The sequence below is a fragment of the Gopherus flavomarginatus genome, chromosome 3 (genome assembly GCF_025201925.1).
Source record: "Gopherus flavomarginatus isolate rGopFla2 chromosome 3, rGopFla2.mat.asm, whole genome shotgun sequence".
Taxonomy (NCBI): domain Eukaryota; kingdom Metazoa; phylum Chordata; order Testudines; family Testudinidae; genus Gopherus; species Gopherus flavomarginatus.
Genome location: NC_066619.1, coordinates 243,670,183 through 243,685,841, shown reverse-complemented (window position 1 = coordinate 243,685,841; position 15,659 = coordinate 243,670,183).

Below are 15,659 nucleotides of genomic sequence, written 5' to 3'. Positions count from 1 at the left end.
CTCTTCTGATTCTTAGAAAAGAATGATGGGAAATGGCGAAGATATTTAACTTTGAAAAATACTTGCTTAGTATTCAAAACGGTCAATAATATTTAAACGTCAAATGCATAAATACTATACTTTTGTGTAAAAAAACAAACCACTATGCCATTTACTTAAATAGGAATGTGTGCTCCACACATAGTAGAAGGAAGTCCAACATGGTTATGGTGGCTCCTCCCTCATCCCCTGCATCAGCTACAGCAGGAGTAGGCAACCTATGGCACGTGTGCCAAAGGTGGCATGTGAGCTGATTTTCAGTGGCACGTGCTCTGCCCAGGTCCTGGCCACCGGTCCGGGGAGATCTGCATTTTAACTTAATTTTAAATGAAGCTTCTTAAACATTTTAAAAACCTTATTTACTTTACATACAACAATGGTTTAGTTATATATTATAGACTTATAGAAAGAGACCTTCTAAAAACATTAAAATGTGTTACTGGCACATGAAATCTCAAATCAGAGTGAATAAATGAAGACTTGGCACACCACTTCTGAAAGGTTGCCGACACCTGAGCTACAGGATGGGAGAATGAATGTACAGACGACAATGAGGGAGCTGGATACTGGGTGGTACAGAGGGTATTTAGGAGAGTCCGATCCTAGATGTGGTATGGTACATACTTGTCTGATGTCACACATTTGACCTGAAATTCATAATTTTGTGGGATTTCTCAAGCTTACCTTCAAGATCTGACTCTCTCTGGGTAAAAGTAAAAGTGCATGCTACTATGCATAAGGGTTTCTGTTTAAGCTTTTTTCTTTTGTTTTGTTTTTCTTTACCAAATAATGTAAATATGGATGTTCTCTTAGCAGACAAAATGTTTCTCATAGTAAAATCCTGGCCTCTATGATGTCTTGTGGCAGTGAGTTCCACATATCATTAGTCAGGCAAAAAAACTGTTTCTTTTAATCAGTTCTATATTTGCTGCATTTCAGTTCCATGGAATGGCCTTTTCTGATAGTTTGAGAATGAACAAATAGGAGAACCTGATCTAATTTCTTCATTCTATTCATTATTTTCTTGTTCCTTCATTATTATTTTCCTTCATCTCTTCTCTCAGCTAAACAGTCCCCATCTTTTCAATCTCCTTGATATATCTAACACTTTTGTCACTCCTCTCTGAACACTATTTCTGCTAGGTCTTTTTTGGAGATGGGGTAGCAGAACTGAACACCATACTCAAGTGAGGAAGAACCATCAATTTGCATAACAGCAATATAGTATTTTCCATATTATTTTCTATTCCATTTTTGTACACAAACTAACCTTTTGTTTGTTTTTTGACCATTGCCATCCATTGAACAAAGCTGACTCCACCTATGCCAACTCTATTTTCTGAGTGGCTACAGTTAATTCAGAAGTAAAATCCAGGAACACATATGAGTGATTCAAATTATTCATATCAATGTGAATCACCTTGCATTTGTTAACCTTAAAGTTCATCTGCAATTTCTTTACTTTATTAAGTCACTCCAAAATTCCACAAGGTCGTTACAAGTATTGATTAACTTAAATAATTCTTCATCATCTGCAAATTTTGCCACTTGAATCTTCACCCTATTTCCCGGGTCATTAATAACTACATTAAACAGATTAAGAATGTCTATTTTCAGATGAATCTTGGAGAGATAAGCCAAAGCAGTTTCACAGTGGACTTCTCTTTACTCGAACTCACTGATACATAGAGCTTTCACATGTCTACTGCTCTTTGAATGGTTTTTAATGATTATCTCTTATAAACTCAAGATACAATAATATTATTCATCCAGTATACTGCTCAATATATAATAAACATGTGCTGTACTCTCACTTAAAATAGCATAGAAAAAAATGGAATCTGCAATCTGAAGCAGTAACACATCCTTTCAAGATCATTAAGTAATAGCTAGTTACTGCAGACAGTTGATCTCTGCATTCAGGATATATATATTTGTACTCAGTAAAACTTTCCCCCCAAAGTCTTATAATTGACAATAACTTTAAAAAATATAAAAAGCCACTAGAGATCTCAGGCTTCAAAATAATAATACGTGAACATGATGTCAGATTGTTCAGCTAGTCACAAAGAAAAGCATTTGAAAGAGCCAGTCAGTATGACAACAATATGCATTTTCAAAACAAAAAATAATGACTTCCATGCCAGTGACAGGAGGTGATTCAACTAGCTGGCTGGCAGTAAAGGTTATTTACCAGGTTCTGGATTCCTAATTGAGTGTCTAGCTTGCTAAGTAGCAGCTGGTCTTTAATTAGTTGAAAAATTATTACCACTAAAAGTTGCCATAAAAAGAAAGAGAACAAAATAACTAAAATGCTAGAATCCATATGGTGGGACACTTATCTTCACTTGTCACTGTTTTTCCTCTTCGCCCCACTCAACATTAATAAGGCAAAACTGCCCATTTGCCAAATAATTTCTTTGCTTTTAATTTATATTAAAAGAAACAGCAAATCTGAAGAGTGCTCCAAAATGGAAGTGCACTCAGACCAGCTCACAGTATAACAACTCCCTTTGACCATGAAATTATCGAAGTTGCTAATTTTTGCGGGTCGAAGGCAGGATTCATGAGTCACTCTTGTCAGCATATCTAATTATGGCAGGACATCACAATCCCACTTTGGTTTGTTACCTATAAAGTAAAAGTAGATCAAGTCTCTTAATATATTAAGCTTAGCAAACAACAGCATTCATGAATGTGTCAGATTAAATATGATCATAGCATAAATGCATATTAGAACACCTGTAACTGAAAATTTACAAGCAGCTGTGCTACAATTATATATCTTAATATATTATCTGCCTATATAATTTCTAAAGGTTTACAGATTTTTCCCAAGCTTAAGGAACATTTCACTTATCTAGATAAGGAACAAAGAGTTTATCTATGACGCTACATGGTTACTGTAGAACAAGCCCAGTTGTATTTGTAAGATCTTTGCAGCTTTCATCTTGTCCAACTATAGTTTTTAGGTGAAATATTTGAAGCAATTTTTTTTTACACTATATTTGCACTACTGGAAAAACATTTAAGAGAAAAACAATGAACATCTTCCTTTGAGAAGTTTAAACACTACATGACTTTGGAATACTTAATTGAGTCCCCCTGAACTTCAAATCTTGGCAAGGTTATCTTGTCCATTCACCCTTTCAGGACAGGGTGTTTATTTTCAGAGCACACCTCATGGAACAAGTTCCCTCTCTTCTCTGCTGGAGCAGATGAGCTGTGTCACAGACCTAAAAAAGATTTCTTTAGGCTAGAGTTAAAATTGAGACCACAGGATCAATACCTTTAAGTTCAAATACCTGACAAGAGTATTGATGTTAAAACAAAACAAAATAAAATATAAAGAAATTAAGCTTAAAAGAAACTCAAATATTTGAAAGTATAGAAATACACTGTAATAGCACCCAGCTAACTTTCACTCTGCCCCTGGAGCACTGACTTGAGAAATAAGTCAACTCAAACAATATTTTCCATTCATAATAAAATAGTTGATATTTGGGAGCGACCCAGAACACTAGCATTATTTCACCTTAATTGAATAATGGTAATTAAATAGTAGCCTTCTTCGTGACTATACATAGGCCACAGAAGGGATACAGACTTTTACAAAATGTTCATTAAATATGCAACTTACAATTATTCATTAAAATTTCATGTCTGCCTTATTTTTTTTTCCCTAAAGTGCCTATCTACAGCTAAATGTCAATGTAACTGATGGAAAATCAGTTATACAACTGTCAGTAAGTATTATTATTTGCTATTTGCATTTTCATAGTGCCTGCAAGCCAAGTCATGGACCAGAACTTCTTTTACTAGGCACTGTACAAACAGAACAAAAAGACAGCTTGAATAACATGCTTCTCTCTCTCTCTCTCTCTCTCTCTCTCTCTCTCTCTCTCTCTCTCTATATATATATATATATATGTATACACACACACACATATATACACACAGGGCAGGCTCCAGGCACCAGCATCCCAAGCACGTGCTTGGGGCAGCAATCTGCAAGGGGAGGCAGTCCGTCTGTTTTTGCCCCCAAGCAGTGTGCCGAATTGCCGCCGTGGGCAGTCCATGTGCCATTAGGGCAGCATGCGCATTTCCGCAGTGGCGGCAATTCGGCGGCAGCTTCTATGTTCAACTGTCTGCGGCGGCGCAGCTTCTGTCTTCCAGCTGAAGACAGAAGCTGCCTCCGAATTGCTGCCACCGAGGAAAGGCGCATGCTGCCCCAACGGCACACGGACTGCCCCCGCCGTCCGCTGTGGCAATTCGGCATGCTGCTTGGGGTGGCAAAAACAGTAGAGCCTGCCGTGTATATAAATATATATATATATATAGAGAGAGAGAGAGAGAGAGAGAGAGACAATATAGACGTAAATTTCCTGTGTACAAGATCATAAAACTTACATGAAAAAGTAACAATTACTGTGTTGACAAAGCATCACTCTTTAAACTATACTCACACATACACGTCTGTACAAGTTGTAAAAGTAAAGTCTCTTCTCTAGTTTAATATTCCTGCATTCACTGGCTGCCACCTTTTTCAATTCTTTATGAGAAAAGAGGATGAAAAGAGAATAGCAGAGTTATGATCACTGGTGTATCAATACAGTGGCTTTTCCAAATGTAAGATGTCCAGAGTTGAAGTCTGTGAACTTCTTAAAGCTCAATAGGCATTATTTTATCAACCCATATTCACATGAGTAAGGATTTTCAACATCAGGCCCTCAATACAAAAAGGTCAAAGAAAGGAAAATGGGAGGCTGATATCACCAAACGGACAAAGTTAAGCTTTGTCAGGTGCCTTTACTGTGCATTTCAATACTTTCAAAGTTTGAGTTTCTTTTAAACTAAAATTTAACTCTGAATGTCCCTTCCCCCTCCCACTTTTTATATTCACTTTAGTTTTCTTATACTCTTTTAACCCTTACATTACTGATATGTAGTCTCAAGCATAAACCCAGCTTTGAGATTATTAACTGTCAAATTTCCATTTTTGAACATTTAAATGAAATTCTCTTCAAATATTTCCTGGGCACCAGTCTTCATGGCGATTTTAACTAATTAGAAGTTTTGAGGATGCCTTAAGAAGATTTTTTTTTTTAAATTAAAGAGAACGTCAAAGAAAGTTTAAGGCCAGTTCCTCAGTTATGGCTAAGGAACACAGTGTTGGGATAGAAAGGTAGTATAAAGCCTTGATCCTAGGTGTAAAGTAGAATAGCTAGAGGTGTACTTTGACTTACACTGACTTTTAATGATTCCAAAGGCCAAAGTACAATCCTGGTCTGACTGCAGCTAAGGGAGCCCTGTAGCCAGTTTTTGACATTCCTCAGTAACTTACTTATACACTACTTCGATAGAAAAACTTGAGGCCCTGACCATGGCTTCACAATATATTTGAAATTCAATTTCTACTTTAGTCAGAGCTAGATTTTTTTTAAATAAAAGGCTATGATTATATTATGCACATACTTGCCCCCAATTTAAGTAAGATTGTGCCTATCATTAAGGATGTATATTAGGGAGGGGAAAATGATGCTGCACTGGACTGACATTAAGATATCTGCATGAGTATGTATATTCTATAACACCAAGTAGAAATTACATTTGAAATAAATTGTGGAGCCACAGTCAGGCTCCTGTCATTTTCTTCTTTTAATATATATCCTTAGTGATAGCTTCAATCTTGCTTAAATTATGGCCAAAATTTATGCATTTAGTCTTACATAGTATTCTTCTATTTTATTTCCCTCTTTTGTTTTAATTATGTTGAAAAATAAATAATTAAAAAATGAGGCACCCGGGCTGCCAGAGTGTTCAGTGAACCCAGATTAAACCTTCATGTAATTTCTAGTGGCAGCTGGTAAAGGGAGAGAGATTGAAAAGGAAAGATGTCACAGAATCCTGATAAGCAGACCCCTTTCAATGACTGAGAATGAAAGAAGACCATATCTGATTTCCATGAAACAGATTGTATATTACAAGCAGTCCTGGGGAAAAGATTATTAATAGGGTAACTGTTAAGAGACTGTTACTGTATTTATGCATTTTATCTGAATAAGGGTTAGGGTACATTAACCTTTATTTATGAAAAAGCATTAAAAGTTTCTCAAATGTAATCACCCTTTTTTCTTTGTATAAGCTTGATTACCTACAAAAACAGGTTTGATTTCCTCAGTTTTGACCATAAATATGTTAACTTTAAGGCATCATTCTGTACTGCCATATCAAACAGCACAAAAAGGAAAAAGAGAAGCTCCCAATTCACAAATGCACAGGAAAGTCTGATTAGTAAATTAACTGTTTCATAATCTTGAAACTCATCCCTGCTTATAGATAGAAAACACCTTGTTTGCTGTATTATGAACTCATCTGTATAATTACATTGATACACATTATCTTATTAATATTAAATTGTCTATTTTATTTGTGTTCTCATCACATACTGTTGTAAGTGATGCAAACAACAAAAGTTTTGCTCAGAAAGTGGGCAAGAAGGTCGTGTCCTTGCAAGTTCCCTTTATTCATTAAAATCACAATTAGATTGGAATGATATATGTATAAGGAATACCACCCAGTGTTATGAGAAGAAAACAATACACAGAGCCAAAGAGAACCCCCCCCCCAATTTACATATATTGAAAAGTCAGTGGAATGTGAGTTTCTTTCAACAAAGTTAATAGAGCAGATGTATGGTAAGATGTTTACTAGCAACTAAAAAAAACTAGCCTAATATTTCATGTAAGTGCGTGTGTGTGTGTGAGTGAGAGAGAGAGTTAACAAGTAGCAAATTTCTCTAAGCCAAAATACACAACAAGCTCAGATGCTTGGAGCACTTTACCCTTCAGTGTTAAAACTTGTACAGGTAAGGAAAGAGGATGAACCCACCACCTGACAAGTCTGTGTTTAAACAACCAATGTTTGGATGTCACATATATTCAATCAAACAGGGATCTCCATATTTCCTCTTATAAAGTAATACTTATTTTTTTCCTTTACTGAATCAACAGAATTTTCCATTAGCTCATCAGCTCCAGAAAACCAAACTCCTGGATCCTAGTAAAGCTTGGCTTTATCATATTGTAGGCAATGCAATGGGCAACTTGAAAATAAGAGAAAAAAAAAGAAGACACTGAAAAGCACCCATGAAATAATTCTTTATTATTTATTAACTGGCTGACCTAGATGAACCGTAAGCAGACTTTGTGTAACTAAATTTTATATTGTTCTTACTAGGGCCCCAGTTCAGTACAGCACTTGAGCATGTGCTTAATGTCAACTGGTTAAATTTCAAATGGTTAAAGACAAGCATTTGCTTAAGTGCGTGTTTGAATCAGGGTCTAGATCCTCTTCAGCAGCCTGTGTCAAAGCTTTTCCTGGAACAATTTAAGATGAGAGGGTAAATACAACTGAGGAATGGTTCAACTAAATTACACTTGCTTGTAACAGCAGTATATGGAGTCATTATGCCAGCCAGGGATCACAGGAGGATTGCACTACAGGAAGGGGAAAGGATGAGATCAAGAAATAGCACTGATGGTGGTATAGTCCTGGTACCCCTAAAATGAAGATCCTCCAGTTATTTCAGCTTTAAGTCCCCTTTTTATCACCAGGGCAGCACACAGTGGTTTCAGCATAGCCTAGGTGTGGATTTACCTGTGTGCTACTTGAAAATTGCTGTAATTCATCAGACTATTCTAGTTTATAAATAAACCTGTCTAGTCATTTACTTTTTAGAATCTCTTAAGTGTTTCTGTTGATGTACGTTCCAACAGAGTTCGCTTTCAAGGGCTTCCATCCCATCGTGCTAATCCAAAGTTCTGAAACCAAGAACCTGAAGGGGCAAAAGTAAACAACACATAATAGCTTGTTTACATTATTCAGCATGTGGTCTATGAACAGAAAACATTTACAAGGTTCATTTTATATGCACATTAATTATGTGAAATTAGATGCACTGAGAGTGGCCCATTAAGTGCTGATTAGACATGAATATCAGAATTTCTGGCAGCACTGGTTATAAGAAACCTAAATTTACCTCCAAAGGGAGGAGATTTCATTAAAATTTTAATTTGTTTCTCAACAGTTCAATTATAACATGCTTAATGTGCTGGACATTAACTTTCAGGGGGGCTGAACAAAATTATAGGCCATGCCAAAATTACCTTGAACTTTTTTGAAAACACAGTAGCAATTATTTTCAGATCTTTATTTGCTGTCAAGACTGTTAATGACAACACACTCTTTGTAAGTGGGTAAACAGACTTTGTCCCTTAATGAAACATAGTGGTTTTCTTGGTTAGCCCTCTCCTAGCACAGAGAAAGGGGAAGGACCTAATGGAGTCAGGATCATGGAAGTGAAAGATCCCCAGAGCCTGTGGGGAAAAGCCAGCACTCAAAGTCAGCCAGACTGACAAGGCAGGCAGGCCAATGAGGGAGTTGAGAGCCCAGGGCCCATTCTACATATGAGCTGGGGCTGCCATGGCAGCATAAGTTGTGAATTGAAAGTGAGCTGCCTAAAAGAAAGGAATTTGTCATTTTTCAAGAGTGTCCTGTGAGGGCAGGCAGGTGGGATTTACCCCTACGTGTTCTTTTCACTGATGATACATCAGAGAAGGGAAATGTGAGCAGCAATATCCAGAAAGCTGACAAGATTTATGAGAGCGGGTCACTTATCGTACCTCTGGAGGCAAATAGGGCATCTAGTCTGTCTTTAATTTTTATGACAGTAAAAAAAATAAAAAAAAACAACGCAGAAGTGCAAGCTGACAGGACAGACAGGGTCAAAGGAGAGGCTGATCATGGATATTAAGTGAAACATCACAGAAGTAGAACAAGGCAAGTGATAGTGGTCGTTAAAAGCAAAACTGCACTTAGATGATTTTGATAGTGGAGGCCAGAGTGGATGTAGCCTTCTGATTCAATAGATGCATTATAGTAAACTCTTCTTGGACATGATTTTGAGTTGTAGTTAAGAGGGACACTGACTGCCTGCAGCAGCACCCTCTGCCCCAGCACCAATATCATAATCTCAGCCCAGTGTGGACGGACAACCCAGCAGGGTGGGACTGGGGATGAGAGCTGGAGAGCAAGCCTGCCCTGTTCTCACCCCACAGTGGTGACTCTTGTTCCACAGGGCTGGGCCTGGCTTCTTACTTCAGGCATTGCAACCTGGCACACAGAGGCACAGTGCAACTCAGGTTTGGCACCTTGGGTTTCATGATTTCAGTGGGTGCAAAGCCATGAGCTCCACATTAAAGCTACCCCTGGCTGCAGCAAATGCCACATCCTGATGAAGCTGATTGAAACTAAGTGAATAGGGGAGAAATTATAAGTGCAAACTTTCCATGCTTCTTTCAGTTCAGGAGGTCCTATTTACATTAAATGAAGTTTCCATTTTGTATTATGCTTTTAACGGGCAGAATTAAGGTAAAGTAAGCCTGCTCAAAACAAACTAAGGGAATGCTAACTGACATTAGCTTCGTACCACCATCTTTTGACTTCAGGGTGCAGTAACATCTACTAAAAAGCCAGCCATAATGATAAACACCCATGCTTTGACAAAACTAGCATACAGTCAAAGTGTGATATTTTTATGCCTCTTTGGAATCCAGACCTGGGTAAGTGCCATAAGACAAATTCAAAGGTGAATTCACTCTTCCTTTGCAAGCATAGAGTGAGTTTTTCAGCTAGTTTTTACCATTCCTTCCTTAGCCAAGGGCTTTCGACCCATGTTATCCATAAATTACAGAAAGCACAAGGTCAGATCAGGTCTAAGATTGGGATTTTCAATATCACATAAAGGAGTTATTTGTCCAACTCTCACTGAAAGTTCAATTTGAACTCCAAGTGCAACTCTATTGACTCTCATACGATTGCATGTACTTATGTCAGTGGGAGATTTTTATTTTATTCTGGTTCTTATTTTGTACCCATCACTATTGTATCCAAGTACCTTCCAGGGTTCAAAAACTAAATCAAAGGTCTGATCATAAATTCCATTTCCCCACTCCCTGCCCAGGGGCAAATTGTGGGAGAAGTGGGAAAGAAGTGCTGAAGCTCTGCCACTTGAGACACCACTCCTAATAGATTGTGTAGGTGTTCAGAATATGACTCTAAAGAAAAGAAGGAGTGAACAGAGCAGAATAAGGACAGAGGACTTAAAACTTCAACAAACTGAAGAGAACTGGTGAGTCCTGTGGGAAGAAAAATCTAAGGGTAAAAGGAGTTCAGGAGAGCTGGGACTTTCTTCAAGAGACAGTATCAAAAGACACAACAGTAAACTATCCCATTGTGAAGGAAAGATCGGAAGCATAGTAAAAGGTCAATAGGCTGCATCTGGAGCTCTTTAATGAAAACCAAAAAGGAAGCCTAAAAATAGTTGAAACATGGGCAAATTGATAAGAATGAGTACAGAAGACAAGCATAAGCACGTAGGGATAAAATCAGAAAGGCTAAGGCATACAATGAGTAACACCTAGGGAGAGCTATAACAGACAATAAGAAGTTCTTTAAATCCAATAGGGGCAAGAAAAACACAAAAGAAGTGTGGGCCCACCATTTCACATGCAAGGAGAGCTAATCATCATCAACACCAAAAAGACTAAAAAAGTGTCTAATGCCTATTTTGCTTCTGTTAAAAGGTTAATTATGGCCAGATGTTTAAACACAACTAATATTAATAACAAGGGGGAAGCTAGAATAGGAAAAGAATAGGTTAAAGGATATTTAGATAAGTTAGATGTATTCAAGTCAGCAGAGCCTGACAAATTTCATCCTAGAGTACATAAAGAATTAGCTGAAACCATCTCTGAACCATTAGCAATTATTTCCGAGAGTTCATGTAGGATGGGTGAGGTCACAGATGACTGGATAAGAGAAAGCATAGTATGTATCTTTACAGAGAGGAACAAAGAGGACCCTAGGAAATACAGACCAGTCAGCTGAAGTTTGATACCTGGAAAGATACTGGGACAAATTATCAATCAATTTGTAAGCACCTAGGACAATGGGGTGACAAGTAATACAACACGAATTTGTCAAAAATAAATCATGCAAACCAATCTAATTTGCTTCTTTGATGGGGGTACTGGTCTAGTGGTTATGGGGGAAGCTATATACTTGATATATCTTAATTTTAGTAAGGCTTTTGATACAATCCCTCATGACATTCTCATAAATTAGGGAAATGTGGTCTAGATGAAATAGCTGTAAGATGGATAAACAAATAGCTAAAAGACCATGCACAATGAGTATTGTTTGCTGTCAAACTGGGAGGATATTTCCAGTGGGATCCCTTGGGGTCAGTCCTGGGTCTGGTACTATTCAAAATTTTCATTAACAATTTGGATAATGGAGTGAAGAATATACTTTAAAAAACTGCAGAGGACCCTTAGCTGGGTGGAATTGCAAACAATTTGGAGGACAGAATGAAAATTCAAAAGGACAATTATCATCAAAGACTAGACAGGTGATAGCAAAGACATTGGTCACATATACGACCAAATCATAACATGCTTTCTAGAGACTAAACTTAACTAACAGGTTAACTTCCTGTTTAAAGAAGTTTCTTACCCAAAGTCCTCTTCAGCCTTTTCAACTAAAATTAGCCAAGACCCCACTTTCATGAATGCAAACACACTGTCAGTTTACTTCCTAGGTACAGGATGCCAGGGTGCCTTCTTGAAATACAATTGTCTTTACTCAGACACAATAACCCCCACCACTTGTTTTTTTTCCTGTGCGCTCCTTTTCTGTTGAATTCACATCTCTTTGTTAACATTTGACTTTGTATTTCAATAGGCATCTACTGTGTTAATTTATAATGTTTAATTTTCACCCCAACAGAGAGCTTTGGTGAACAAACACCTTGTCTGACAAAACAACTGTTTTTCACCTCTGCTGGTGATTAATACCTTGATACAGACTCCAAGAACATATTTTCTATATATATATATATATACATACACACATATACACACACATATACACACACATATACACACACATATACACACGTAACTCCTTAAATAATATCTGTAACTACGATTCACAATTACATTAATAACCATTATGACACTGGCTTTCATTTGAGACCTCACATCACGTTCTTTGGTGAACCAGAATATACTTACCAGAATCAAGATATTCCTGTGACTCCCTTGTCAGCATTAATAGGTTCTTGCCTCACAGTAAAGACATGCATTACCATAGTGAGGCCATTATCAGCCAGATTCAGACGTATCTCCTAGGTAGAGAGAATTTCTCACAGATAAGAGCCAAGCATCAGCAAAAAGTCCAGAAAAAATACTAACTATAGACTGTAGATAATTTGTGGGCATGGATTCACCACCAGTGAAGCTGGGACCATGGCAGCAAGATTTCTAAAGTGTCCACAAGAGTGGAGGAAGAGCAGAAGGCTCCTGAACTCCACCTCCCTGAGTACCTTTGGGCCTTATCATTTCTCCTTGCAATTACAAAGTAAGTATTTAATGGAGCTGGAGACAGAGAATTGATCCTCATAGGCTTCTACAAGTGAAGGGTGCAATTTCTCATCACTACCATTTGAATTTAGAAGAAAGATGCAAGCCATTTTAAAGTACTTCCTTGGACTCTTGTCTCCACTTCCAAGTGAGAACTATCTAAAGACCAACTGTATCAAACATTGCAAATAGTTCCAAGAATAAAAGAATTTGAGTATGGCTGTCACCTTCTGTTGTATTATAGCTCCCTCCTTGCCCTGCCTGTCACTTTCTCATTTTTATTTGAGAGAGGCAGGACACTTGCTGACACTTGCATGAATTATAAAGTAAATTGACTTTGATCATTTCCCTTTTCTGGGCCTGGTGAGCCAACATCTTAGATATAGAAGAATGGTCAACTGCAAAAATTAGTTACTTACCTGTCTGTAGCTGTGTTCTTTGAAGTAGACATGTATTCCATGTAGGTGTTCATATGCCCAGTGCACTGAAGCAGGAGCACTTTGCCTAGCAGTACCCCGTAGGGGCGATGCTTGCGCCCTGTTGTCCTAGCCCCTCCCCTGGCTGTATACGTTCCTTCACACTGAACATGAAGAGTACAGACTCTAATGCAAGGGGATATTGGGTGGGTTGTGAAATACGTCTGCATCTCATCTTGGAGAACAAAGTTACAGTACAGGTGAGTAACCATTTTTTCTTCAAGTTGATACAGCTGTGTATTTCCTGTAGGTCACTCAAGCAGTATTCACAGGAGGTGGGCCTCAATCTATTTAAACAAGGATTGCAGGATTGCCTTCCCAAAGTTTGCATCTGATCCAGATTCAGTAGTAATGGCATAGCGGTTTGTAAACGTATGTACAGAGGACCAAGTGGCAGCCCTGCAATTATTCAATATAGGAACATCACTTAGAATTGCCATCGATGTTTCCAGAGACCTCACAGAATGACCTCACACCCTTTGAGAAAGCATACAAAGTAGCTCAGATTGCGCTATCATGATACAGGAAGTTATCTACCTGGACATCATCTGTGATGAAACTGCGTGGTCCTCCATTCAGTCCACATATGAAACAAATAGATAAGATGAAGAAAAGAAAAGATAGGTAAAAAGCTAAACATTGCCATACATCCAATGTGTGAAGATACTGCTCATCTAGCATTGAATACGGCTTAGGGAACAATGCTGGTAGATTTATGACTTGATTCAAGTGAAACTGTGAAACAACTTTAGGTAAAAACTTAGGGTGCAGCCACAGGGTGACTTTGTCTTTGGAAAACTGCATATAAGGAGGGTCTCCCATCAAAGCCTGCAACTCTCACACACTCCTTGCAGATGTTTTCGCTACAAGGACAGCAGTTTTCTGACGTAGAAGGGAAAAAAGTTGCCAGAGGCTCTAATGGATGTCTGTCAAGGTTTTTTCCCCCCACTTCAAACTTTAGGGTACAAAAAGTGGGGACCTACATAAACACTTTTAAGCTTAATTACTAGCTTAAATCTGGTACGCTGCCACCAGCCAGAATTTAGTGTCTGGCACACTTTCTGTTCCCCCAAAACCTTCCCTGGGGAACCCAGACTCAAACCCCTTGGATCTTAAAACGAAGAAATCAATCAGGTTCTTAAAAAGAAAGCTTTTAATTAAAAAGAAAGAAAAAGTAAAAATTATCTCTGTAAAATCAGGATGGAAAATGCTTTACAGGGTACTCAGATTCATATAGACTAGAGGGACCCCCACCCCTAGCCTTAGATTCAGTTACAGCAAACAGAGGTAAAAATCCTTCCAGCAAAAGAAACATCTACATGCTGAGAAAACAAACATAAGACTAATCCACCTTGCCTGGCTATTACTTACAATTTTGAAACATGAAAGACTGATTCAGAAAGATTGGGAAAGCCTGGGTCTACGTCTGGTCCCTCTTAGCCCCAAGAGCAAACAACGAACGACACAAAAAGCACAAACAAAGACTTCCCCCCCACCAAGATTTGAAAGTATCTTGTCCCCCTATTGGTCCTCTGGTCAGGTGTCAGCCAGGTTACTGAGCTTCTTAACCCTTTACAGGTAAAAGAAACATTAACCCTTAACCATCTGTTTATGACAATGTCCCATAAGAGCTATTAAGACAATATTATGGCCATGCTGGAACAAAGAGAATGAATGTGGTATTATCCAATTTCAGCTTGAGATGGACCTATGGGATGATTGGAATTGGAGGAAAAGCATACAGGAGAGTCAATTACCAGCTCAGGTGAACAGCAAAGCATTGGTCAAGGAGCCCTGACTGAGACCCCCTTGAGAGCAGAACATTTCTCGTTTTCACTCATGGAGAACAGATCCATCATTGGCATGCCCCACACCATAAAGATGGACTGCAGGAAGCTGGGCTTCAGAGACCACTTGTGATTTGGGGAAAAATTTCTGCTAAGGCTATTCTCCAGGTGATTCTGGAGCCTAAGGTAAGTGATCAGCCACAGGTTCAGGTTTTACCTGATGCAAAACTGCCAGAGCCTGATCGCCTCCTGACATAGCATATTAGTGTGTGCTTGGCCCATCTGTTCACATAATGCCTTGTCATGGTACTGTCAAGTAAGGATGTGTACCTCTGAGTCCTTGGTGTGATCTTGAAAGGCCAGGCAGGCACTGCAGATGGCATGAAGCTCCAGGACACTGATAAGCAGAGATTATTTCTGTTCCAACCACAGGAAGCCACATTTGAAGAGGACAAATGCACAATCTGGTATATTAGACTACCTGGGTGCCTGCGGTCAAATGGCCTAGCATCCTAAGGTATACTTAGGCAGTGGTTAAGGCTGCAGTTCCAGACATAGGTGGCAAATCCCATGGAATCAGTCAGCAGAAAAGCTTTCAAATTCATAGAGTCTAGCAGGCTTCCAACCAACTTGATTCTTTGAGTTGGAACCAAAGTCAACTTCCTGCTGTTTAGGATGAGACCTGAATGATCAAATAAGCTTACCATGAATTGAACACGAGCAAGGACTTTGTCTCTGGATTGGGCCTTCAGTAACCAATCATCCAGATACGGGAAAACAAATTCCCTTCTTCCTGAGGTATTCTGTCACCACAATCACACATTTGCTAAAAATCCAGGGAGCAGAAAACAGACTGAAAGGGAGCATAGCGT